Raw genomic sequence first — 26,062 nt, 5'->3', positions numbered from 1 at the left:
CAACGCTGTAATATATGAAAAAATAATCAATAAAAATAATTTGATAACTTACAGATTAACTTCATAAAAAAGACAAATGACTTAATCATATTCTGAAAGAAAATGAATGCAATACTCACACAAAATTGCAAAATACTAAATAAAATCAAATATATAATTAACTCACGTTTCATAGAGATACACCGTCTAGATATTCAAGAATGACGTTTAAGTTGATTTAATATCATCGTTATCACACTTTCCAAGGCAACAGGAGGTACAGAGCACTGGATTGAATTCCCATCAGATACTGATACAGTGAAGAATAGCAGTGAATCAAAAACACACCTAGAAGTGCACTTAATTGGATGATAGATGAATACAAATATTATGTAGCGTGATAACCTGATACATGAAAGACAGTAATCACTTATCGTACTATCATACATTTCTCTTCACAAAGGGGCAGCTAAGACCTTCTTTCCATAATAGTCGAGCATAGGTAAATAGACCAAAATCATTTACGTTTACACGATCCTACATAATTTCAATGTCGGTACATGTTTCATTGTTTTATAGAACTTCCTTGGAAACGTATTTCAAAATCAATTCATATCTTATTCACTTCTTTGCAATGTACGACATGTCGTTCTCACACACACTTACGGATGAGTTTTTACGCTCTGTATTTCAAGTCTGTGTTACCTGATGTATTGGTGTCTACTCTTATTTTTGTCAAACAACGGGTTGGATATGATGACCATCCGTCCACCGTCGAGGACCACGTCACCCTCAGTCGTCTACTGACATCGCAAGAGGGAGGGAGGAAGCCGTCATGACAGCACTCGTCTTACCTCAAGGAGGGTTGTACCTCCTTCACGTATTACGTCAGCATCCAAGTGGACCTGGACGCCAGGCTCCAAGGTGAGGATGGGCTGCAGCTCCAGCAAGGACATGGTCACACCCATCGACAACGGTAACCTCCAGAAGACCGATTTCGACGATGAAGGCCTGCACTGTGGCTGAGAGATTGACTTGAGGAGGCAGAAGTGATATTGTGACAGTGATTGTGTCAGCGTCGCGTCGCCTCGCCGCAGTGTATCGAGACAGACTTCCCCAGAACTTTTAAAGGGGAAGTAAATGTTTATAGTTGTGTTAATGGAGTGATAGTTTTCATGCATGGTGTTTTTGACAAGAAAATAGTGAAGTTGGAGAAAAATGTAGCTTAGACATTGAAGCTTATTGATACAGTGGTGAAATTGATGAGAACTGCTATTGACGTTTGTGTGAATAAATTGTACATTTCCTTTTCCATAGCCAGAGGTTGAACCATTATGTGACATTCATTTTTTTCATTCATTTCAAGCTAAAAGTTTGTTTTCTAAATTGTTTCTTACATTTTTCATATGTATATATATGTATGTGTGTGTGTGTGTGTGTCTATGTGCGTATGTGTGTGTATGTGTGTGTGTGTGTATATGTATATATATATGTATATTATCCCTGGGGATAGGGGTGAAAGAATACTTCCCACGTATTCCTCGCGTGTCGTAGAAAGCGACTAGAGGGGACGGGAGCGGGGGGCCGGAAATCCTCCCCTCCTTGTATTAACTTTCTAAAATGGGAAACAGAAGAAGGAGTCACGCGGGGAGTGATCATCCTCCTCGAAGGCTCAGAGTGGGGTGCCTAAATGTGTGTGGATGTAACCAAGATGTGAAAAAAGGAGAGATAGGTAGTATGTTTGAGGAAAGGAACCTGGATGTTTTGGCTCTGAGCGAAACGAAGCTCAAGGGTAAAGGGGAAGAGTGGTTTGGAAATGTCTGGGGAGTGAAGTCAGGGGTTAGTGAGAGGACAAGAGCAAGGGAAGGAGTAGCAATACTCCTGAAACAGGAGTTGTGGGAGCATGTGATAGAATGTAAGAAAGTAAATTCTCGATTAATATGGGTAAAATTGAAAGTTGATGGAGAGAGGTGGGTGATTATTGGTGCATATGCACCTGGGCATGAGAAGAAAGATCATGAGAGGCAAGTGTTTTGGGAGCAGCTGAATGAGTGTGTTAGCGGTTTTGATGCACGAGACCGGGTTATAGTGATGGGTGATTTGAATGCAAAGGTGAGTAATGTGGCAGTTGAGGGAATAATTGGTATGCATGGGGTGTTCAGTGTTGTAAATGGAAATGGTGAAGAGCTTGTAGATTTATGTGCTGAAAAAGGACTGATGATTGGGAATACCTGGTTTAAAAAGCGAGATATACATAAGTATACTTATGTAAGTAGGAGAGATGGCCAGAGAGCGTTATTGGATTACGTGTTAATTGACAGGCGTGCGAAAGAGAGACTTTTGGATGTTAATGTGCTGAGAGGTGCAACTGGAGGGATGTCTGATCATTATCTTGTGGAGGCTAAGGTGAAGATTAGTATGGGTTTTCAGAAAAGAGGAGTGAATGTTGGGGTGAAGAAGGTGGTGAGAGTAAGTGAGCTTGGGAAGGAGACCTGTGTGGGGAAGTACCAGGAGAGACTGTGTACAGAATGGAAAAAGGTGAGAACAATGGAAGTAAGGGGAGTGGGGGAGGAATGGGATGTATTTAGGGAATCAGTGATGGATTGCGCAAAAAATGCTTGTGGCATGAGAAGAGTGGGAGGTGGGCTGTTTAGAAAGGGTAGTGAGTGGTGGGATGAAGAAGTAAGAGTATTAGTGAAAGAGAAGAGAGAGGCATTTGGACGATTTTTGCAGGGAAAAAATGCAATTGAGTGGGAGAAGTATAAAAGAAAGAGACAGGAGGTCAAGAGAAAGGTGCAAGAGGTGAAAGAAAGGGCAAATGAGAGTTGGGGTGAGAGACTATCAGTAAATTTTAGGGAGAATAAAAAGATGTTCTGGAAGGAGGTAAATAGGGTGCGTAAGACAAGGGAGCAAATGGGAACTTCAGTGAAGGGCGTAAATGGGGAGGTGATAACAAGTAGCGGTGATGTGAGAAGGAGATGGAATGAGTATTTTGAAGGTTTGTTGAATGTGTCTGATGACAGAGTGGCAGATATAGGGTGTTTTGGTCGAGGTGGTGTGCAAAGTGAGAGGGTTAGGGAAAATGATTTGGTAAACAGAGAAGAGGTAGTAAAAGCTTTGCGGAAGATGAAAGCCGGCAAGGCAGCAGGTTTGGATGGTATTGCAGTGGAATTTATTAAAAAAGGGGGTGACTGTATTGTTGACTGGTTGGTAAGGTTATTTAATGTATGTATGACTCATGGTGAGGTGCCTGAGGATTGGCGGAATGCGTGCATAGTGCCATTGTACAAAGGCAAAGGGGATAAGAGTGAGTGCTCAAATTACAGAGGTATAAGTTTGTTGAGTATTCCTGGTAAATTATATGGGAGGGTATTGATTGAGAGGGTGAAGGCATGTACAGAGCATCAGATTGGGGAAGAGCAGTGCGGTTTCAGAAGTGGTAGAGGATGTGTGGATCAGGTGTTTGCTTTGAAGAATGTATGTGAGAAATACTTAGAAAAGCAAATGGATTTGTATGTAGCATTTATGGATCTGGAGAAGGCATATGATAGAGTTGATAGAGATGCTCTGTGGAAGGTATTAAGAATATATGGTGTGGGAGGCAAGTTGTTAGAAGCAGTGAAAAGTTTTTATCGAGGATGTAAGGCATGTGTACGTGTAGGAAGAGAGGAAAGTGATTGGTTCTCAGTGAATGTAGGTTTGCGGCAGGGGTGTGTGATGTCTCCATGGTTGTTTAATTTGTTTATGGATGGGGTTGTTAGGGAGGTAAATGCAAGAGTCCTGGAAAGAGGGGCAAGTATGAAGTCTGTTGGGGATGAGAGAGCTTGGGAAGTGAGTCAGTTGTTGTTCGCTGATGATACAGCGCTGGTGGCTGATTCATGTGAGAAACTGCAGAAGCTGGTGACTGAGTTTGGTAAAGTGTGTGGAAGAAGAAAGTTAAGAGTAAATGTGAATAAGAGCAAGGTTATTAGGTACAGTAGGGGTGAGGGTCAAGTCAATTGGGAGGTGAGTTTGAATGGAGAAAAACTGGAGGAAGTGAAGTGTTTTAGATATCTGGGAGTGGATCTGTCAGCGGATGGAACCATGGAAGCGGAAGTGGATCATAGGGTGGGGGAGGGGGCGAAAATTTTGGGAGCCTTGAAAAATGTGTGGAAGTCGAGAACATTATCTCGGAAAGCAAAAATGGGTATGTTTGAAGGAATAGTGGTACCAACAATGTTGTATGGTTGCGAGGCGTGGGCTATGGATAGAGATGTGCGCAGGAGGATGGATGTGCTGGAAATGAGATGTTTGAGGACAATGTGTGGTGTGAGGTGGTTTGATCGAGTAAGTAACGTAAGGGTAAGAGAGATGTGTGGAAATAAAAAGAGCGTGGTTGAGAGAGCAGAAGAGGGTGTTTTGAAATGGTTTGGGCACATGGAGAGAATGAGTGAGGAAAGATTGACCAAGAGGATATATGTGTCGGAGGTGGAGGGAACGAGGAGAAGAGGGAGACCAAATTGGAGGTGGAAAGATGGAGTGAAAAAGATTTTGTGTGATCGGGGCCTGAACATGCAGGAGGGTGAAAGGAGGGCAAGGAATAGAGTGAATTGGAGCGATGTGGTATACAGGGGTTGACGTGCTGTCAGTGGATTGAATCAAGGCATGTGAAGCGTCTGGGGTAAACCATGGAAAGCTGTGTAGGTATGTATATTTGCGTGTGTGGACGTGTGTATGTATATGTGTATGGGGGGGGGGTTGGGCCATTTCTTTCGTCTGTTTCCTTGCGCTACCTCGCAAACGCGGGAGACAGCGACAAAGTATAAAAAAAAAAAAAAAAAAAAAAAAAAAAAAAAAAATATATATATATATATATATATATATATATATATATATATATATATATATATATATATATATATATCCCTGGGGATAGGGGAGAAAGAATACTTCCCACGTATTCCCTGCGTGTCGTAGAAGGCGACTAAAAGGGGAGGGAGCGGGGGGCTGGAAATCCTCCCCTCTCGTTTTTTTTTTTTTCTTTTTTTTTTTAATTTTCCAAAAGAAGGAACGGAGAAGGGGGCCAGGTGAGGATATTCCCTCAAAGGCCCAGTCCTCTGTTCTTAACGCGACCTCGCTATCGCGGGAAATGGCGAAAAGTATGAAAAAAAAAAAAAAAAAAAAAATATATATATATATATATATATATATATATATATATATATATATATATATATATATATATATATATATATATATATATATATATGTGTGTGTGTGTGTGTGTGTGTGTGTGTGTGTGCCGTTGAAGGCGACTGGAGGGGACGGGAGCGTGGGGCTAGAAATCCTCCCCTCCTTGTATTTTAACTTTCTAAAATGGGAAACAGAAGAAGGAGTCACGCGGGGAGTGCTCATCCTCCTCGAGGGCTCAGATTAGGGTGTCTAAATGTGTGTGGATGTAACCAAGATGTGAAAAAGGGAGAGATAGGTAGTATGTTTGAGGAAAGGAGCCTGGATGTTTTGGCTCTGCGTGAAACGAAGCTCAAGGGTAAAGGGGAAGAGTGGTTTGGGAATGTCTTGGTAGTAAAGTCAGGGGCTAGTGAGAGGACAAGAGCAAGGGAAGGAGTAGCACTACTCCTGAAACAGGAGTTGTGGAAGTATGTGATAGAATGTAAGAAGGTAAATTCTAGATTAATATGGGTAAAACTGAAAATTGATGGAGAGAGATGGGTGATTATTGGTGCATATGCACCTGGGCATGAGAAGAAAGATCATGAGACGCAAGTGTTTTGGGAGCAGATGAATGAGTGTGTTAGTGGTTTGGATGCACAAGACGGGTTATAGTGATGGGTGATTTGAATGCAAAGGTGAGAAATGTGGCAGTTGAGGGAATAGTTGGTATACATGGGGTGTTCAGTGTTGTAAATGGAAATGGTGAAGAGCTTGTAGATTTATGTGCTGAAAAAGGACTAGTGATTGGGAATACCTGGTTTAAAAACAGAGATGTACATAAGTATACGTATGTAAGTAGAAGAGATGGACAGAGAGCGTTATTGGATTACGCATTAATTGACAGGCACGCGAAAGAGAGACTTTTGGAGGTTAATGTGCTGAGAGGTGCTATTGGAGGGATGTCTGATCATTATCTTGTGGAGGCGAAGGTGAAGATTTGTATGGGTTTTCAGAAAAGAGGAGAGAATGTTGGGGTGAAAAAGGTGGTGAGAGTAAGTGAGCTTGGGAAGGAAACTTGTGTGAGGAAGTACCAGGAGAGACTGAGTACAGAATGGAAAAAGGTGAGAACAAAGGAGGTAAGGGGAATGGGGGAGGACTGGGATGTATTTAGGGAAGCAGTGATGGCTTGCGCAAAAGATGCTTGTGGCATGAGAAGCGTGGGAGGTGGGAAGATAGAAAGGGTAGTGAGTGGTGGGATGAAGAAGTAAGATTATTAGTGAAACAGAAGGGAGAGGCATTTGGACGATTTTTGCAGGGAAAAAATGCAAATGAGTGGAAGATGTATAAAAGAAAGAGGCAAGAGGTCAAGAGAAAGGTGCAAGGGGTGAAAAAGAGGGCAAATGAGAGTTGGGGAGAGAGAGTATCATTAAATTTTAGGGAGAATAAAAAGATGTTCTGGAAGGAGGTAAATAAAGTACGTAAGACAAGGAAGCAAGTGGGAACTTCAGTGAAGTGGGCTAATGGGGAGGTGATAACAAGTAGTGGTGATTTGAGAAGTAGATGGAGTGAGTATTTTGAAGGTTTGTTGAATGTGTTTGATGATAGAGTGGCAGATATAGGGTGTTTTGGTCGAGTTGGTGTGCAAAGTGAGAGGGTTAGGGAAAATGATTTGGTAAACAGAGAAGAGGTAGTAAAAGCTTTGCGGAAGATGAAAGCCGGCTAGGCAGCAGGTTTGGATGGTATTGCAGTAGAATTTATGAAAAAAGGAGGTGACTGTATTGTTGACTGGTTGGTAAGGTTATTTAATGTATGTATGATTCATGGTGAGTTGCCCGAGGACTGGCGGAATGCGTGCATAGTGCCGTTCTACAAAGGCAAAGGAGATAAGAGTGAGTGCTCAAATTACAGAAGTATAAGTTTGTTGAGCATTCCTGGTAAATTATATGGAGGGTATTGATTGAGAGGGTGAAGGCATGTACAGAACATCAGATTGGGGATGAAATACTTAGAAAAGCAAATGGATTTGTATGTAGCATTTATGGATCTGGAGAAGGCATATGATAGAGTTGATAGAGATGCTCTGTGGAAGGTACTAAGAATATATGGTGTGGGAGGCAAGTTGTTAGCAGCAGTGAAAAGTGTTTATCGAGGATGTAAGGCATGTGTACGTGTAGGAAGAGAGGAAAGTGACTGGTTTTCAGTGAATGTAGATTTCCGGCAGGGGTGTGTGATGTCTTCAAGGTTGTTTAATTTGTTTAATGGGGTTTGTTTAATTTGTTTAATGGGTTTGTTAGGGAGGTGAATGCAAGAGTTTTGGAAAGAAGGGCAAGTATGCAGGCTGTTGTGGATGAGAGAGCTTGGGAAGTGAGTCAGTTCTTGTTCGCTGATAATACAGCGCTGGTGGCTGATTCATGTGAGAAACTGCAGAAGCTGGTGACTGAGTTTGGTAAAGTGTGTGAAAGAAGAAAGTTAAGAGTAAATGTGAATAAGAGCAAGGTTATTAGGTACAGTAGGGTTGAGGGTCAAGTCAATTGGGAGGTAAGTCTGAATAGAGAAAAACTTGAGGAAGTAAAGTGTTTTAGATATCTGGGAATAGATCTGGCAGCGGATGGAACTATGGTAGCGGAAGTGAATCATAGGGTGGGAGAGGGGGCAAAAATCCTGGGAGCCTTGAAGAATGTTTGGAAGTCGAGAGCATTATCTCAGAAAGCAAAAATGGGTATGTTTGAAGGAATAGTAGTTCCAGCAGTGTTGTATGGTTGCGAGGCTTGGACTATGGATAGAGTTGTGCGCAGGAGGGTGGATGTGCTGGAAATGAGATGTTTCAGGACAATATGTGGTGTGAGGTGGTTTGATCGAGTAAGTAATGTAAGGGTAAGAGAGATGTGTGGAAATAAAAAGAGCGTGGTTGAGAGAGCAGAAGAGGGTGTTTTGAAATGGTTTGGGCACATGGAGAGAATGAGTGAGGAAAGATTGACCAGGAGGATATACGTGTCGAAAGTGGAGGGAACGAGGGAAAGTGGGAGAACAAATTGGAGGTGGAAAGATGGAGTGAAAAAGATTTTGAGTGATCGGGGCCTGAACATGCAGAAGGGTGAAATCGGGCAAGGAATAGAGTGAATTGGATCGATGTGGTATACCGGGGATCGACGTGCTGCCATTGGATTGAATCAGGGCATGTGAAGCGTCTGGAGTAAACCATGGAAAGTTCTGTGGGGCCTGGATGTGGAAAGGGAGCTGTGGTTTCGGGCATTATTACATGACAGCTACAGACTGAGTGTGAACGAATGGGGTCTTTGTTGTCTTTTACTTACGCTACCTCGCACACATGAAGGGGGGAGGGGGATGTTATTCCATGTGTGGCGAGGTGGCGATGGAAAAAAATAAAGGCAGACAGTGTGAGTTATGTACATGTGTATATGTGTGTATGTATGTGTTTGTATATATATATATGTGTGCATTGAGATGTATCGGTGTGTATATTTGCGTGTGTGGACGTGTATGTATATACATGTGTATGGGGGTGGGTTGGGCCATTTCTTTCGTCTGTTTCCTGGCGCTACCTCGCAAACGCGGGAGACAGTGACAAAGCAAATATACATATATATATATATATATATATATATATATATATATATATATATATATATATATATATATATATATATATAGGGGATAGGGGAGAAAGAATACTTCCCACGTATTCCCTGCGTGTCGTACAAGGCGAATAAACAGGAGGGAGCTGGGGGCTGGAAATCCTCCCCTCTCGTTTTTCTTTTTTTTTCCAAAAGAAGGAACAGAGAGGAGGGTCAGGTGAGGATATTCCCTCAAAGGCCCAGTCCGCTGATCTTAACGCTACCTCGCTAACACGGGAAGTGGCGAATAGTTTGAAACAAAAGAAAAAAGTAAATATATATATATATATATATATATATATATATATATATATATATATATATATATATATATATATATATTTTTTTTATTTATTTATTATTCTATTTTGCTTTGTCGCTGTCTCCCGCGTTTGCGAGGTAGCGCAAGGAAACACACAAAAGAAATGGCCCAACCCATCCTCATATACATGTATATACATACACATCCACACACGCAAATATACATACCTATACATCTCAATGTACACATATATATACACACGCAGACACATACATACATGCACACAATTCACACTGTCTGCCTTTATTCATTCCCATCGCCACCTCGCCACACAAGGAATACCAATCCCCTCCCCCCTAATGTGTGCGAGGTAGCGCTAGGAAAAGAAAACAAAGGCCCCATATGTTCACACTCAGTCTCTAGCTGTCATACAATAATACCCGAAACCACAGCTCCCTTTCCATATCCAGGCCCCACACAACTTTCCATGGTTTACCCCAGACGCTTCACATGCCCTGATTCAATCCACTGACCACACGTCAACCCCGGTATGCCACATCGATCCAATTCACTCTATTCCTTGCCCGCCTCTCACCCTCCTGCATGTTCAGGCCCCGATCACTCAAAATCTTTTTCACTCCATCTTTCCACCTCCAATTTGGTCTCCCACTTCTCCTCGTTCCCTCCACCTCCGATACATATATCCTCTTGGTCAATCTTTCCTCACTCATCCTCTCCATGTGCCCAAACCATTTCAAAACACGCTCTTCTGCTCTCTCAACCACGCTCTTTTTGTTTCCACACATCTCTCTTACCCTTACATTACTTACTCGTTCAAACCACCTCACACCACATATTGTCCTCAAACATCTCATTTCCAGCACATCCACCCTCCTGCGCACAACTCTATCCATAGCCCACGCCTCGCAACCATACAACATTGTTAGAACCACTATTCCTTCAAACATACTCATTTTTGCTTTCCGAGATAATGTTCTCGACTTCCACACATTCTTCAAGGCTCCCAGGATTTTCGCCCCCTCCCCCACCCTATGGTTCACCTACGCTTCCATGGTTCCATCCGCTGCCAGATCCACTCCCAGATATCTAAAACACTTTACTTCCTCCAGTTTTTCTCCATTCAAACTTACCTACCAATTGACTTGTCCCTCAACCCTACTGTACGTAATAACCTTGCTCTTATTCACATTTACTCTTAACTTTCCTCTTTCACATACTTTACCAAACTCAGTCACCAGCTTCTGCAGTTTCTCACATGAATCAGCCACCAGCGCTGTATCATCAGCGAACAACAACTGACTCACTTCCCAAGCTCTCTCATCCCTAACGCACTTCATACTTGCCCCTCTTTCCAAAACTCTTGCATTCACCTCCCTAACAACCCCATCCATAAACAAATCAAACAACCATGGAGACATCACACACCCCTGCCGCAAACCTACATTCACTGAGAACCAATCACTTTCCTCTCTTCCTACACGTACACATGCCTTACATCCTCGATAAACACTTTTCACTGCTTCTAACAACTTGCCTCCCACACCATATATTCTTAATACCTTCCACAGAGCATCTCTATCAACTCTATCATATGCCTTCTCCAGATCCATAAATGCTACATACAAATCCATTTCCTTTTCTAAGTATTTCTCACATACATTCTTCAAAGCAAACACCTGATACACACATCCTCTACCACTTCTGAAACCACACTGCTCTTTCTCAATCTGATGCTCTGTACATGCCTTCACCCTCTCAATCAATACCCTCCCATATAATTTACCAGGAATACTCAACAAACTTATACCTCTGTAATTTGAGCACTCACTCTTATCCCCTTTGCCTTTGTACAATGGGACTATGCACGCATTCCGCCAATCCTCAGGCACCTCACCATGAGTCATACATACATTAAATAACCTTACCAACCAGTCAACAATACAGTCACCCCCTTTTTTAAAAAATTCCATTTATATGTATTCATGTATATATATATATATATATATATATATATATATATATATATATATATATATATATATATATATATATATATATAGATATATATATGTACATATATATATTGGAAAGGATCACAATATTGCGCGTGATGAATATAGTCCTATGAGTCCACGGGGAAAATGGAACACGATAAGTTCCGAAGTGCACTTTCGTGTAATAATCACATCATCAGGGGACACACAAGAGAGAAATATAACATATATATATATATATATATATATATATATATATATATATATATATATATATATATATATATATATATATATATATATATATATATATATATGTGTGTGTGTGTGTGTGTGTGTGTGTGTGTGTGTGTGTGTGTGTGTGTGTGTGTGTGTGTGTTATTAACTGATATAAGAAGGAGATGGAGTGAATATTTTGAAAGTTTGTTGAATGTGTTTAACGATAGAGTGGCAGATATAGGGTGTTTTGGTCGAGGTGGTGTGCAAAGTGAGAGGGTTAGGGAGAATGATTTGGTAAACAGAGAAGAGGTAGTAAAAGCTTTGCGGAAGATGAAAGCCGGAAAGGCAGCGGGTTTGGATGGTATTGCAGTGGAATTTATTAAAAAAGGGGGTGACTGCATTGTTGACTAGTTTGTAAAGTTATCTAATGTATGTATGACTCATGGAGAGGTGCCTCAGGATTGGTGGAATGCTTGTATAATGCCATTGTACGAAGGTTAAAGGGATAAAAGTGAGGGCTCAAATTACAGAGGTATTAGTTTCTTGAGTATTCCTGGGAAATTATATGTGAGGGTATTGATTGAGAGGGTGAAGGCATGTACAGAGCATCAGACTGGGGAAGAGCAATGTGGTTTTAGAAGTGGTAGAAGATATGTGGATCAGGTGTTTGCTTTGAAGAATGTATGTGAGAAATACTTGGGAAAGCAAATGGATTTGTGTGTAGCATTTATGGATCCGGAGAAGTGTTGATATAGATGCTCTGTGGAAGGTATTAAGAATATATGGTGTGGGAGGCAAGTTGTTAGGAGCAGTGAAAAGTTTTCATCGAGGATGTAAGGCATGTGCATGTGTAGAAAGAGAGGAAAGTGATTGGTTCTCAATGAATGTTGGTTTGCGGCAGGGGTGTGTGATGTCTCCATGATTTTTAATTCATTTATGGATGGGGCTGTTAGGGAGGTGAATACAAGGGTTTTCGAAAGAGGGGCAAGTATGCAGTCTGTTGTGGATGAGAGAGCTTGGGAAGTGAGTCAGTTGTTGTTCGCTGATGATACAGCGCTAATGGCTGATTTGGATGAGAAACTGCAGAAGCTGGTGAATGAGTTTGGGAAAGTGTGTGAAAGAAGAAAGCTGAGACTAAATGTCAATAGGAGCAAGGTTATTGGGTACGGTAACGTTGGAAACAAGTCAATTTGGAGATACGTTTGAATGGAGAAAAACTGGAGGAAGTGAAGTGTTTTAGATGTCTAGGAGTGGATTTGTCAGTGGATAGAACCATGGAAACGGAATTGAATGATAGGGTTGAGGAGGGGGCGAAAGCTCTGAGAGCGTTGAAGAATGTGTAGAAATCGAGAACGTTATCTTGGAAAGCAAAGATGGGTATGTTTGAAGGAATAATGGTTCCAACAATGATATATGGCTGCGAGGCTTGGGGTATAGATAGAGGTGTAGAGTGGAGAATGGATGTGCTAGAAATGAGATGTTTGAGGATAACATATGGTGTGAGGTGGTTTGATCAAGTAAGTAATGAAAGGGTAAGAGAGATGTGTGGTAATTAAGAGAGTGTGGCTGAGAGAGCAGAAGAGGGTGTTTTGAAATGGTTTTGTCACATGGAGAGAATGAGTGAGGAAAGATTGACAAAGAGGATGCATGAGTCAGAGGTGGAGGGAACGAGGAGGAGTGAGAGACGAAATTGGAGGTGGAAAGATGGAGTGAAAAAGATTTTGAGTGATCGGGGCCTGAACATGTAGGAGAATGAAAGGCGTGCAAAGAATAGAGTGAATTGGAAAGATGTGATATACCTAGGTCGACGTGCTGTTAATGGATTGAACCAGGGCATGTGAAGCGTCTGGGGTAAACCATGGAAAGCTTTGTGGGGCCTGGATGTGGAAAAGGAGCTGTGGAATCGGTTCATTATACATAACAGCTAGAGGCTGAGTATGAATGAATGTGACCTTTGTTTTCTTTTCCTAGCGCTACTTCGCGCACATGCGGGGGAGAGGGTTGTTATTTTATGTGTGGCGGGTAGGCGACGAGAGTGAATAAAGGCAAAAAGTATGAATTATGTACATGTGTATATATGTATATGTCTGTGTGTAAATATATCTATACGTTAAGATGTATAGGTATGTATAGGTGCGTGTGTGTAGGAGTATGTATATACATGTGCATGTGGGAGAGTTAGGCCATTCTTTCGTCTGCTTCCTTGCGCTACCTCCCTAATGGGGAGACAGTGACAAACTTATATTATTATTATCATTATACTTTGTCGCTGTCTCCCGCGTTTGCGAGGTAGCGCAAGGAAACAGACGAAAGAAATGGCCCAACCCCCCCCATACACATGTATATACATACGTCCACACACGCAAATATACATACCTACACAGCTTCCCATGGTTTACCCCAGTCGCTTCACATGCCTTGATTCAATCCACTGACAGCACGTCAACCACGGTATACCACATCGCTCCAATTCACTCTATTCCTTGCCCTCCTTTCACCCTCCTGCATGTTCAGGCCCCGATCACACAAAATCTTTTTCACTCCATCTTTCCACCTCCAATTTGGTCTCCCTCTTCTCCTCGTTCCCTCCACCTCCGACACATATATCCTCTTGGTCAATCTTTCCTCACTCATTCTCTCCATGTGCCCAAACCACTTCAAAACACCCTCTTCTGCTCTCTCAACCACGATCTTTTTATTTCCACACATCTCTCTTACCCTTACGTTACTCACTCAATCAAACCACCTCACACCACACATTGTCCTCAAACATCTCATTTCCAGCACATCCATCCTCCTGCGCACAACTCTATCCATAGCCCACGCCTCGCAACCATACAACATTGTTGGAACCACTATTCCTTCAAACATACCCATTTTTCCTTTCCGAGATAATGTTCTCGACTTCCACACATTCTTCAAGGCCTCCAGAATTTTCGCCCCCTCCCCCACCCTATGATCCACTTCCGCTTCCATGGTTCCATCCGCTGCCAGATAAACTCCCAGATATCTAAAACACTTCACTTCCTCCAGTTTTTCTCCATTCAAACTCACCTCCCAATTGATTTGACCCTCAACCCTACTGTACCTAATAACCTTGCTCTTATTCACATTTACTCTTAACTTTCTTCTTCCACACACTTTACCAAACTCAGTCACCAGCTTCTGCAGTTTCTCACATGAATCAGCCACCAGCGCTGTATCATCAGCGAACAACAACTGACTCACTTCCCAAGCTCTCTCATCCCCAACAGACTTCATACTTGCCCCTCTTTCCAAAACTCTTGCATTTACCTCCCTAACAACCCCATCCATAAACAAATTAAACAGCCATGGAGACATTACACATCCCTGCCGCAAACCTACATTCAGTGAGAACCAATCACTTTCCTCTCTTCCTACACGTACACATGCCTTACATCCTCGATAAAAACTTTTCACTGCTTCTAACAACTTTCCTCCCACACCATATATTCTTAACACCTTCCACAGAGCATCTCTATCAACTCTATCATATGCCTTCTCCAGATCCATAAATGCTACATACAAATCCATTTGCTTTTCTAAGTATTTCTCACATACATTCTTCAAAGCAAACACCTGATCCACACATCCTCTACCACTTCTGAAACCACACTGCTCTTCCCCGATCTGATGCTCTGTACATGCCTTCACCCTCTCAATCAATACCCTCCCATATAATTTACCAGGAATACTCAACAAACTTATACCTCTGTAATTTGAGCACTCACTCTTATCCCCTTTGCCTTTGTACAATGGCACTATGCACGCATTCCGCCAATCCTCAGGCACCTCACCATGAGTCATACATACATTAAATAACCTTACCAACCAGTCAACAATACAGTAACCCCCTTTTTTAAAAAATTCCACTGCAATACCATCCAAACCTGCTGCCTTGCCGGCTTTCATCTTCCGCAAAGCTTTCACTACCTCTTCTCTGTTTACCAAATCATTTTCCCTAACCCTCTCACTTTGCTAACCACCTCGACCAAAACACCCTATATCTGCCACTCTATCATCAAACACATTCAACAAACCTTCAAAATACTCACTCCATCTCCTTCTCACATCACCACTACTTGTTATCACCTCCCCATTTGCGCCCTTCACTGAAGTTCCCATTTGCTCCCTTGTCTTACGCACTTTATTTACCTCCTTCCAGAACATCTTTTTATTCTCTCTAAAATTTAATGATACTCTCTCACCCCAACTCTCATTTGCCCTTTTTTTCACCTCTTGCACCTTTCTCTTGACCTCCTGTCTCTTTCTTTTATACATCTCCCACTCAATTGCATTTTTTCCCTGCAAAAATCGTCCAAATGCCTCTCTCTTCTCTTTCACTAATACTCTTACTTCTTCATCCCACCACTCACTACACTTTCTAATCAACCCACCTCCCACTCTTCTCATGCCACAAGCATCTTTTGCGCAATCCATCACTGATTCCCTAAATACATCCCATTCCTCCACCACTCCCCTTACTTCCATTGTTCTCACCTTTTTCCATTCTGTACTCAGTCTCTCCTGGTACTTCCTCACACAGGTCTCCTTCCCAAGCTCACTTACTCTCACCACCCTCTTCACCCCAACATTCACTCTTCTTTTCTGAAAACCTATACAAATCTTCACCTTAGCCTCCACAAGATAATGATCAGACATCCCTCCAGTTGCACCTCTCAGCACATTAACATCCAAAAGTCTCTCTTTCGCACGCCTGTCAATTAACACGTAATCCAATAACGCTCTCTGGCCATCTCTCCTACTTACATAAGTATACTTATGTATATCTCGCTTTTTAAACCAGGTATTCCCAATCATCAGTCCTTTTTCAGCACATAAATCTACAAGCTCTTCACCATTACCATTTACAACACTGAACACCCCATGTATACCAATTATTCCCTCAACTGCCACATTACTCACCTTTGCATTCAAATCACCCATCACTATAACCCGGTCTCGTGCATCAAAACCACCAACACACTCATTCAACTGCTCCCAAAACACTTGCCTCTCATGATCTTTCTTCTCATGCCCAGGCGCATATGCACCAATAATCACCCACCTCTCTCCATCAACTTTCAGTTTTACCCATATTAATCGAGAATTTACTTTCTTACATTCTATCACATACTCCCACAACTCCTGTTTCAGGAGTATTGCTACTCCTTCCCTTGCTCTTGTCCTCTCACTAACCCCTGACTTTACTCCCCAGACATTCCCAAACCACTCTTCCCCTTTACCCTTGAGCTTCGTTTCACTCAGAGCCAAAACATCCAGGTTCCTTTCCTCAAACATACTACCTATCTCTCCTTTTTTCACATCTTGGTTACATCCACACACATTTATGCACCCCACTCTGAGCCTTCGAGGAGGATGAGCACTCCCCGCGTGACTCCTTCTTCTGTTTCCCATTTTAGAAAGTTAATACAAGGAGGGGAGGATTTCTGGCCCCCCGCTCCCGTCCCCTCTAGTCGCTTTCTGTTATGCCATAGTGACAAACTATAATGAATATATATATTTATAAATCTATAAACACACGCATACACACACACACACACACACACACACACACACACACACACACACATATATATATATATATATATATATATATATATATATATATATATATATATATATATATTTTTTTTATACTTTGTCGCTGTCTCCCGCGTTTGCGAGGTAGCGCAAGGAAACAGACGAAAGAAATGGCCCAACCCCCCCCCCCATACACATGTATATACATACGTCCACACACGCAAATATACATACCTACACAGCTTTCCATGGTTTACCCCAGACGCTTCACATGCCTTGATTCAATCCACTGACATCACGTCAACCCCGGTATACCACATCGCTCCAAATCACTCTATTCCTTGCCCTCCTTTCACCCTCCTGCATGTTCAGGCCCCGATCACACAAAATCTTTTTCACTTCATCTTTCCACCTCCAATTTGGTCTCCCTCTTCTCCTCGTTCCCTCCACCTCCGACACATATATCCTCTTGGTCAATCTTTCCTCACTCATTCTCTCCATGTGCCCAAACCACTTCAAAACACCCTCTTCTGCTCTCTCAACCACGCTCTTTTTATTTCCACACATCTCTCTTACCCTTACGTTACTCACTCGATCAAACCACCTCACACCACACATTGTCCTCAAACATCTCATTTCCAGCACATCCATCCTCCTGCGCACAACTCTATCCATAGCCCACGCCTCGCAACCATACAACATTGTTGGAACCACTATTCCTTCAAACATACCCATCTTTGCTTTCCGAGATAATGTTCTCGACTTCCACACATTCTTCATGGCCCCCAGAATTTTCGCCCCCTCCCCCACCCTATGATCCACTTCCGCTTCCATGGTTCCATCCGCTGACAGATCCACTCCCAGATATCTAAAACACTTCACTTCCTCCAGTTTTTCTCCATTCAAACTCACCTCCCAATTGACTTGACCCTCAACCCTACTGTACCTAATAACCTTGCTCTTATTCACATTTACTCTTAACTTTCTTCTTCCACACACTTTACCAAACTCAGTCAGCAGCTTCTGCAGTTTCTCACATGAATCAGCCACCAGCGCTGTATCATCAGCGAACAACAACTGACTCACTTCCCAAGCTCTCTCATCCCCAACAGACTTCATACTTGCCCCACTTTCCAAAACTCTTGCATTTACCTCCCTAACAACCCCATCCATAAACAAATTAAACAACCATGGAGACATCACACACCCCTGCCGCAAACCTACATTCACTGAGAACCAATCACTTTCCTCTCTTCCTACACGTACACATGCCTTACATCCTCGATAAAAACTTTTCACTGCTTCTAACAACTTTCCTCCCACACCATATATTCTTAATACCTTCCACAGAGCATCTCTATCAACTCTATCATATGCCTTCTCCAGATCCATAAATGCTACATACAAATCCATTTGCTTTTCTAAGTATTTCTCACATACATTCTTCAAAGCAAACACCTGATCCACACATCCTCTACCACTTCTGAAACCACACTGCTCTTCCCCGATCTGATGCTCTGTACATGCCTTCACCCTCTCAATCAATACCCTCCCATATAATTTACCAGGAATACTCAACAAACTTATACCTCTGTAATTTGAGCACTCACTCTTATCCCCTTTGCCTTTGCACAATGGCACTATACACGCATTCCGCCAATCCTCAGGCACCTCACCATGAGTCATACATACATTAAATAACCTTACCAACCAGTCCACAATACAGTAACCCCCTTTTTTAATAAATCCCACTGCAATACCATCCAAACCTGCTGCCTTGCCGGCTTTCATCTTCCGCAAAGCTTTCACTACCTCTTCTCTGTTTACCAAATCATTTTCCCTAACCCTCTCACTTTGCACACCACCACGACCAAAACACCCTATATCTGCCACTCTATCATCAAACACATTCAACAAACCTTCAAAATACTCACTCCATCTCCTTCTCACATCACCACTACTTGTTATCACCTCCCCATTTGCGCCCTTCACTGAAGTTCCCATTTGCTCCCTTGTCTTACGCACTTTATTTACCTCCTTCCAGAACATCTTTTTATTCTCTCTAAAATTTAATGATACTCTCTCACCCCAACCCTCATTTGCCCTTTTTTTCACCTCTTGCACCTTTCTCTTGACCTCCTGTCTCTTTCTTTTATACATCTCCCACTCAATTGCATTTTTTCCCTGCAAAAATCGGCCAAATGCCTCTCTCTTCTCTTTCACTAATACTCTTACTTCTTCATCCCACCACTCACTACCCTTTCTAATCAACCCACCTCCCACTTTTCTCATGCCACAAGCATCTTTTGCGCAATTCATCACTGATTCCCTAAATACATCCCATTCCTCCCCCACTCCCCTTACTTCCATTGTTCTCACCTTTTTCCATTCTGTACTCAGTCTCTCCTGGTACTTCCTCACACAGGTCTCCTTCCCAAGCTCATTTACTCTCACCACCCTCTTCACCCCAACATTCACTCTTCTTTTCTGAAAACCCATACAAATCTTCACCTTAGCCTCCACAAGATAATGATCAGACATCCCTCCAGTTGCACCTCTCAGCACATTAACATCCAAAAGTCTCTCTTTCGCACGCCTGTCAATTAACGCGTAATCCAATAACGCTCTCTGGCCATCTCTCCTACTTACATAAGTATACTTATGTATATCTCGCTTTTTAAACCAGGTATTCCCAATCATCAGTCCTTTTTCAGCACATAAATCTACAAGCTCTTCACCATTTCCATTTACAACACTGAACACCCCATGTATACCAATTATTCCCTCAACTGCCACATTACTCACCCTTGCATTCAAATCACCCATCACTATAACCCGGTCTCGTGCATCAAAACCACTAACACACTCATTCAGCTGCTCCCAAAACACTTGCCTCTCATGATCTTTCTTCTCATGCCCAGGTGCATATGCACCAATAATCACCCACCTCTCTCCATCAACTTTCAGTTTTACCCATATTAATCGAGAATTTACTTTCTTACATTCTATCACATACTCCCACAACTCCTGTTTCAGGAGTATTGCTACTCCTTCCCTTGCTCTTGTCCTCTCACTAACCCCTGACTTTACTCCCCAGACATTCCCAAACCACTCTTCCCCTTTACCCTTGAGCTTCGTTTCACTCAGAGCCAAAACATCCAGGTTCCTTTCCTCAAACATACTACCTATCTCTCCTTTTTTCACATCTTGGTTACATCCACACACATTTAGGCACCCCACTCTGAGCCTTCGAGGAGGATGAGCACTCCCCGCGTGACTCCTTCTTCTGTTTCCCATTTTAGAAAGTTAATACAAGGAGGGGAGGATTTCTGGCCCCCCGCTCCCGTCCCCTCTAGTCGCTTTCTACGACACGCGAGGAATACGTGGGAAGTATTCTTTCACCCCTATCCCCAGGGATAATATACATATATATACATATACATATACACATACACACACATACACATACATACGCACATATACACACACACACAATATATATATATATATATATATATATATATATATATATATATATATATATATATATATATATATATATATATATATATATATATTCATTTATTTATTTTGCTTTCTCGCTGTCTCCCGCGTTAGCGAGATAGCGCAAAGAAACAGACGAAGGAATGGCCCAATCCACCCACATATACATGTGTATATATATACACGTCCACACACACAAATATACATACCTATACATCTCAACGTATACATATATATGTACACACATAGATATATACATATATACACATGTACATAATTCATACTGTCTGCCTTTATTCATTCCCATCGCCACCTCGCCACACATGAAACAACAACCCCCTCCCCCCTCATGTGTGCGAGGTAGCGCTAGGAAAAGACAACAAAGGCCCAATTCGTTCATACTCAGTCTCTAGCTGTCATGTAATAATGCACCGAAACTACAGCTCCCTTTCCACATCCAGGCCCCACAGAACTTTCCATGGTTTACCCCAGACGCTTCACAGGCCCTGGTTCAATCAATTGACAGCACGTCGACCCCGGTATACCACATCGTTCCAATTGACTCTATTCCTTGCACGCCTTTCACCCTGCTGCATGTTCGGGCCCCGATCACTCAAAATCTTTTTCACTCCATCTTTCCACTTCTAATTTGGTTTCCCACTTCTCCTCGTTCCCTCCACCTCCGAGATATATATCCTCTTGGTCAATCTTTCCTCACTCATTCTCTCCATGCCCTCTTCTGCTCTCTCAGCCACACTTTTTATTACCACACATCTCTCTTACCCTTACGTTACTTACTCGATCAAACCACCTTACACCACATATTGCCCTCAACCATCTCATTTCCAGCACATCCACCCTCCTGCGCACAACTCTATCTATAGCCCACGCCTCGCAACCATACAACATTGTTGGAACCACTATTCCTTCAAACATACCCATTTTTCCTTTCCGAGATAATGTTCTCGACTTCCACACATTCTTCAAGGTTCCCAGAATTTTCGCCCCCTCCTCCACCCTATGATTCACTTCCGCTTCCATGGTTCCATCCGCTGCCAGATCCACTCCCAGATATCTAAAACACTTCACTCCCTCCAGTTTTTCTCCATTCAAACTTAACTCCCAATTGACTTGTTCATCAACATTACCGTAGCTAATAACCTTGCTCTTATTCACATTTACTCTCAACTGTCCTCTTTCACGCACTTTACCAAACTCAGTCACCAGCTTCTGCAGCTCCTCACATGAATCAGCCACCAGCACATTATCATCAGCGAACAACAACTGACTCACTTCCCAAGCTCTCTCATCCATAACAGAATGCACACTTGCCCCTCTTTCCAAAACTCTTGCATTCACCTCCCTAACAACCCTATTCATAAAAAAATTAAACAACCGTAGAGACATCACACACCCCTGCCGCAAACCTACATTCACTGCGAACCAATCACTTTCCTTTCTTCCTACACGTACACATTCCTTACATCCTCGATGAAAACTTTTCACTGCTTCTAACAACTTGCCTCCCACACCACATATTCTTAATACCTTCCACAGAGCATCTCTATCAACTCTATCATATGCCTTCTCCAGATCCAAAAATGCTACATACAAATCCATTTGCTTTTCTAAGTATTTCTCACATACATTCCTCAAAGCAAACACCTAATCCACATATCCTCTACCACTTCTGAAACCACACTCCTCTTCCCCAATCTGATGCTTTGTACATGCCTTAATCCCCTCAATCAATACCCTCACCTTTGTCCCCTTTGCCTTTGTACAAGGGCACTATGCAAGCATTCCGCCAATTCTCAGGCACCTCATCATGAATCATACATGCATTAAATAACCTTACCAACCAGTCAACAACACAGTCACCCCCCTTTTTTTTATAAATTCCACTGCAATACCATCCAAACCCACTGCCTTGCCGGCTTTCATCTTCCGCAAAGCTTTTACTACCTCTTCTCTGTTTACCAAATCATTTTCCCTAACCCTCTCACTTTGCACACCACCTCGACCAAAACACCCTATATCTGCCACTCTATCATCAAACATATTCAACAAAACTTCAAAAAATTCACTCCATCTCCTTATCACATCCCCACTACCTGATATCACCTCTCCATTAGCCCCTTTCACTGAAATTCCCATTTGTTCCCTTGTCTTACGCACTTTATTTACCTCCTTCCAAAACATCTTTTTATTCTCCCTAAAATTTAATGATACTCTCTCACCCCAACTCTCCTTTGCCCTCTTTTTCACTTCTTGCACCTTTCTCTTGACCTCCTGCCTCTTTCTTTTATACATCTCCCACTCATTTGCATTATTTCCCTGCAAAAATCGTCCAAATGCCTCTCTCTTCTCTTTCACTAATAATCTTACTTCTTCACCCCACCACTCACTACCCTTTCTAATCTGCCCACCCCCCACGCTTCTCATGCCACAAGCATCTTTTGCGCAATCCATCACTACTTCCCTAAATGCATCCCATTCCTCCCCCACTCCCCTTACCTCCTTTGTTCTCACCTTTTTCCATTCTGTACTCAGTCTCTCCTGGTACTTCCTCACACAAGTCTCCTTCCCAAGCTCACTTACTCTCACCACTATCTTCACCCCAACATTCTCTCTTCTTTTCTGAAAACCTCTACAAATCTTCACCTTCGCCTCCACAAGATAATGATCAGAAATCCCTCCAGTTGCACCTCTCAGCACATTAACATCCAAAAGTCTCTTTTGCGCGCCTTTCAATTAACACGTAATCCAATAACCTCTCCGAACATCTCTCCTCCTTACATACGTATACTTATGTATGAATCTAACACACTCATTCAGCTGCTCCTAAAACACTTGCCTCTCATGATCTTTCTTCTCATGACCAGGCGCATATGCACCAATAATCACTCATCTCTCTCCATCAACTTTCAGTCTTACCCATATCAATCCAGAGTTTACTTTCTTACACTCTATCACATACTCCCACCACTCCTGTGTCAGAAGTAGTGCTACTTCTTCCCTTGCTCTTGTCCTCTCAGAAACCCATGACTTTACTCCCAATACATTCCCAAACCACTCTTCCCCTTTATCCTTGAGCTTCGTTTCACTAAGAGCCAAAACATCTAATTCAGAATTCGCTAATTCAGTTTTCTCTCTCCTCTATGTACAAACAAGAAATAAAATGACATGATTGAACGCTTTGAATTAGTTAATGCAACATTGAATCAAGATTACTCCAAGAATAAAGAATACGTTGACAAAAAATGTAGATATGAATGTTAACTACATGGAAATATCAAAATCAAGATAAAGAGAATTGATGAGGACATTTTCAAGTATTAAGGGATCACCAAACTGTTAACGAGACTAATTTTCCGAAGGAAGTGCGATTACCTCTTGTCGTCATCCACTGATAGATCTTTATAGTCTATAGCTAAAGGTATCTCTAATAATTTCTGTCGTTCTACCTTCCCTAACTTTTCTGCTCTGACGGTATTGTAGCTGTTTCTCCTTAAAGAAAGCAATTATCTTTAGTTCTCCTCTCTCCTTTAGCTCTTCTCTGCTTGGCTCCTACGTTCCTTCACCTCTGATCCCCCTCTTATTAATCCTATGCCTCTTCCCGTAATCTCTTTTCGGACTGTCTGAAAAGTGCTTTTTTCTCTGGACACAAGCAAAGCTTATGGTCCTGATGGCATCCATCCACTAGCCCTGAAAGAGTATGCCTCTAACTATCGTCTTGTTTCTTTGACATTTACCATTTCCAATGTCTTTGAATCCCTTCTCAACTCCCATATCCTTAAAACCCTCGAAAATCACAGTTTTCTCTCTGATCACCTGTATGGCGTCCGTAAGGCGAGATCCACTGGTGATATTCTTTCCTTTCTTACTAACGTCTAGTCACCATCCTTGAAAGATTTTGAGGAGTCATGCGTAGTTTCATCTCTAAACTCCTCTCATTTGGCTTCCATCTCTAACTTTGCTTCTTCATATCTCGCTTTTTCTCTGCCCGATCTACTTCTGTGGCTGTTGATGGATCAGCCTTCTACCTTTTCTCCAATAACAGCGGTGTCCCTCAAGCCTTTGTTCTGTCCCTACACTATTTCTCCTTTTTTCAACGGTTTCCTCTCCTCTACAATCCAGTGCACTCATACACTGACGAATCAACCCTTATATCATTCACATCCTTCAATTCTGCTCCCTGTTCTCTCATTCAATCTATATCTCGCCTTGTAATAGCTTCCTCAATAAACTCATATCAGGACTGGATATCTCAGTGGGGTAAGCAAAATCTTATGTTTAATGTCTCTAAGACCCAGTTTCTACCCATCTCTATCGAAAACTCCTCACACCTCTCGTGTTTCCTTTGACGGTTCTGTAATTCCTCCTCTTGACTCAATGAATATACTTGGTATCACTATAACATCCACCCCATCTTGGAATCCCCTTTTTACAGAAATGCTAAGTCTGCCACTAAGAAACAGGGTGTCCTGTTTAGATGTCGAAACTTCTCATTTGAACAGTTGCGCTGTTTATAAAAGGGATTGAATCGTCCTTGTATGGGGTACTACTCTCACATTTTCGGTGGTTTACCTCTGCATTCTTACTAGACAATGTTGAGTCGAAAGCGGTACGCCTTATGAACGTTCCCCGGATAACTCCCAAACTTGATCACATTCCCCTATGCCGCAATGTTGCTTCACTTTCTCTCTTCTATTACTATTACTTTGGTGTTTGCTCCCGAGGGCTGGCTTGCTGTATGCCCACAAAACTAGGTAGACCACGCAATACTCGGCAAACTGCTGCGTCACATGAATATTGTGAAACTATCAGCAACTCAAGGGTGGGCCGTTTTGATAACTGCTTCTTTCCCTACACGTCAAAGCTTTGGAACTCTCTACCTTCTCATACCTTTCCCAATAACTATGACCTGGCACATTTCAAAAGAGAGGTCTTTCACTTTCTGAAAAAACTTTGATTACTTTCCCTTGTCTTTTCTTTTTCCGTTTCATAATTCTCTCTATTTCAGTTAAGGCCAGGCCTTGATGTAGAATTCTGTCCGTGAGTGGAGCCTTCAACATAAAAGAATATGAACAAGATTATAACGAAAGACGTAAGAATAAACTTTCTTCATAAAATTGAGTTGAAAAAATAGTATGTTGAATGGATAGTAAATGATAATAGGAATGGTTAATTCAAAAGTCTGCAACTTCATAGTTGGGGTCTATGAGTATGTATCTATATCTTTTCATACGCACAGGCAGTTTTTATGAGTTATAGAATTATAGAAAAAATAGCATCATCCGTACCTCACATATACCCGAAAAAGGCTTACTTCTCGTAAATGTAAGTTACCTAAACGGCCAATTGTGTTCAAAGAACAATTTAAAGAGGTGTTCTTTCGTTAGTAATTCTGCCATTGTCTTCCGCTAACCTGGGCCTAACTTTGAAATTTAGGAAGCTAAATTCAGTCTAAGATAATATGCTACGGTACCAGTACCGGTTTCTATCGGTATGGCGCCGGTTATTTTAGATAGAGTATCAGTTACCCTAGGTATGATGCCGGATGTTTTGGTCTTATTGCCTGTTTTTCTATATATAATGCTGGCAGTTTCGAACATGGTGGAAGCTGATTAGGTATGGTGAAATGTGTTTTGCTACTATGCTGCTTATCTTAATAATGGTGCTAGTTTTAGGTACGTTGCTGGTTCTTCAAGGCATGGTGCCGTCTGTTC

The 26,062-nt window shown here is 42.0% G+C and overlaps 1 long non-coding RNA gene across 1 annotated transcript in view; it reads right to left on the bottom strand.

Moving 5' to 3' along the window:
- Positions 1 to 6: 6 nt before the first annotated feature.
- Positions 7 to 26,062, bottom strand: part of LOC139761677 (uncharacterized) — a 33,012-nt gene continuing 6,956 nt past the window's right edge. Inside the window, exon 3 of the long non-coding RNA XR_011715588.1 lies at positions 7 to 1,101. This is a non-coding gene — a long non-coding RNA (uncharacterized lncRNA). The remainder of the gene's footprint in view (positions 1,102 to 26,062) is intronic.

This window comes from Panulirus ornatus, chromosome 41 (genome assembly GCF_036320965.1).
Source record: "Panulirus ornatus isolate Po-2019 chromosome 41, ASM3632096v1, whole genome shotgun sequence".
NCBI classification, from domain to species: Eukaryota; Metazoa; Arthropoda; class Malacostraca; order Decapoda; family Palinuridae; genus Panulirus; species Panulirus ornatus.
The sequence above is the reverse complement of the archived record's forward strand: the minus strand, read 5'-3'. Positions and strand labels throughout refer to the sequence as shown.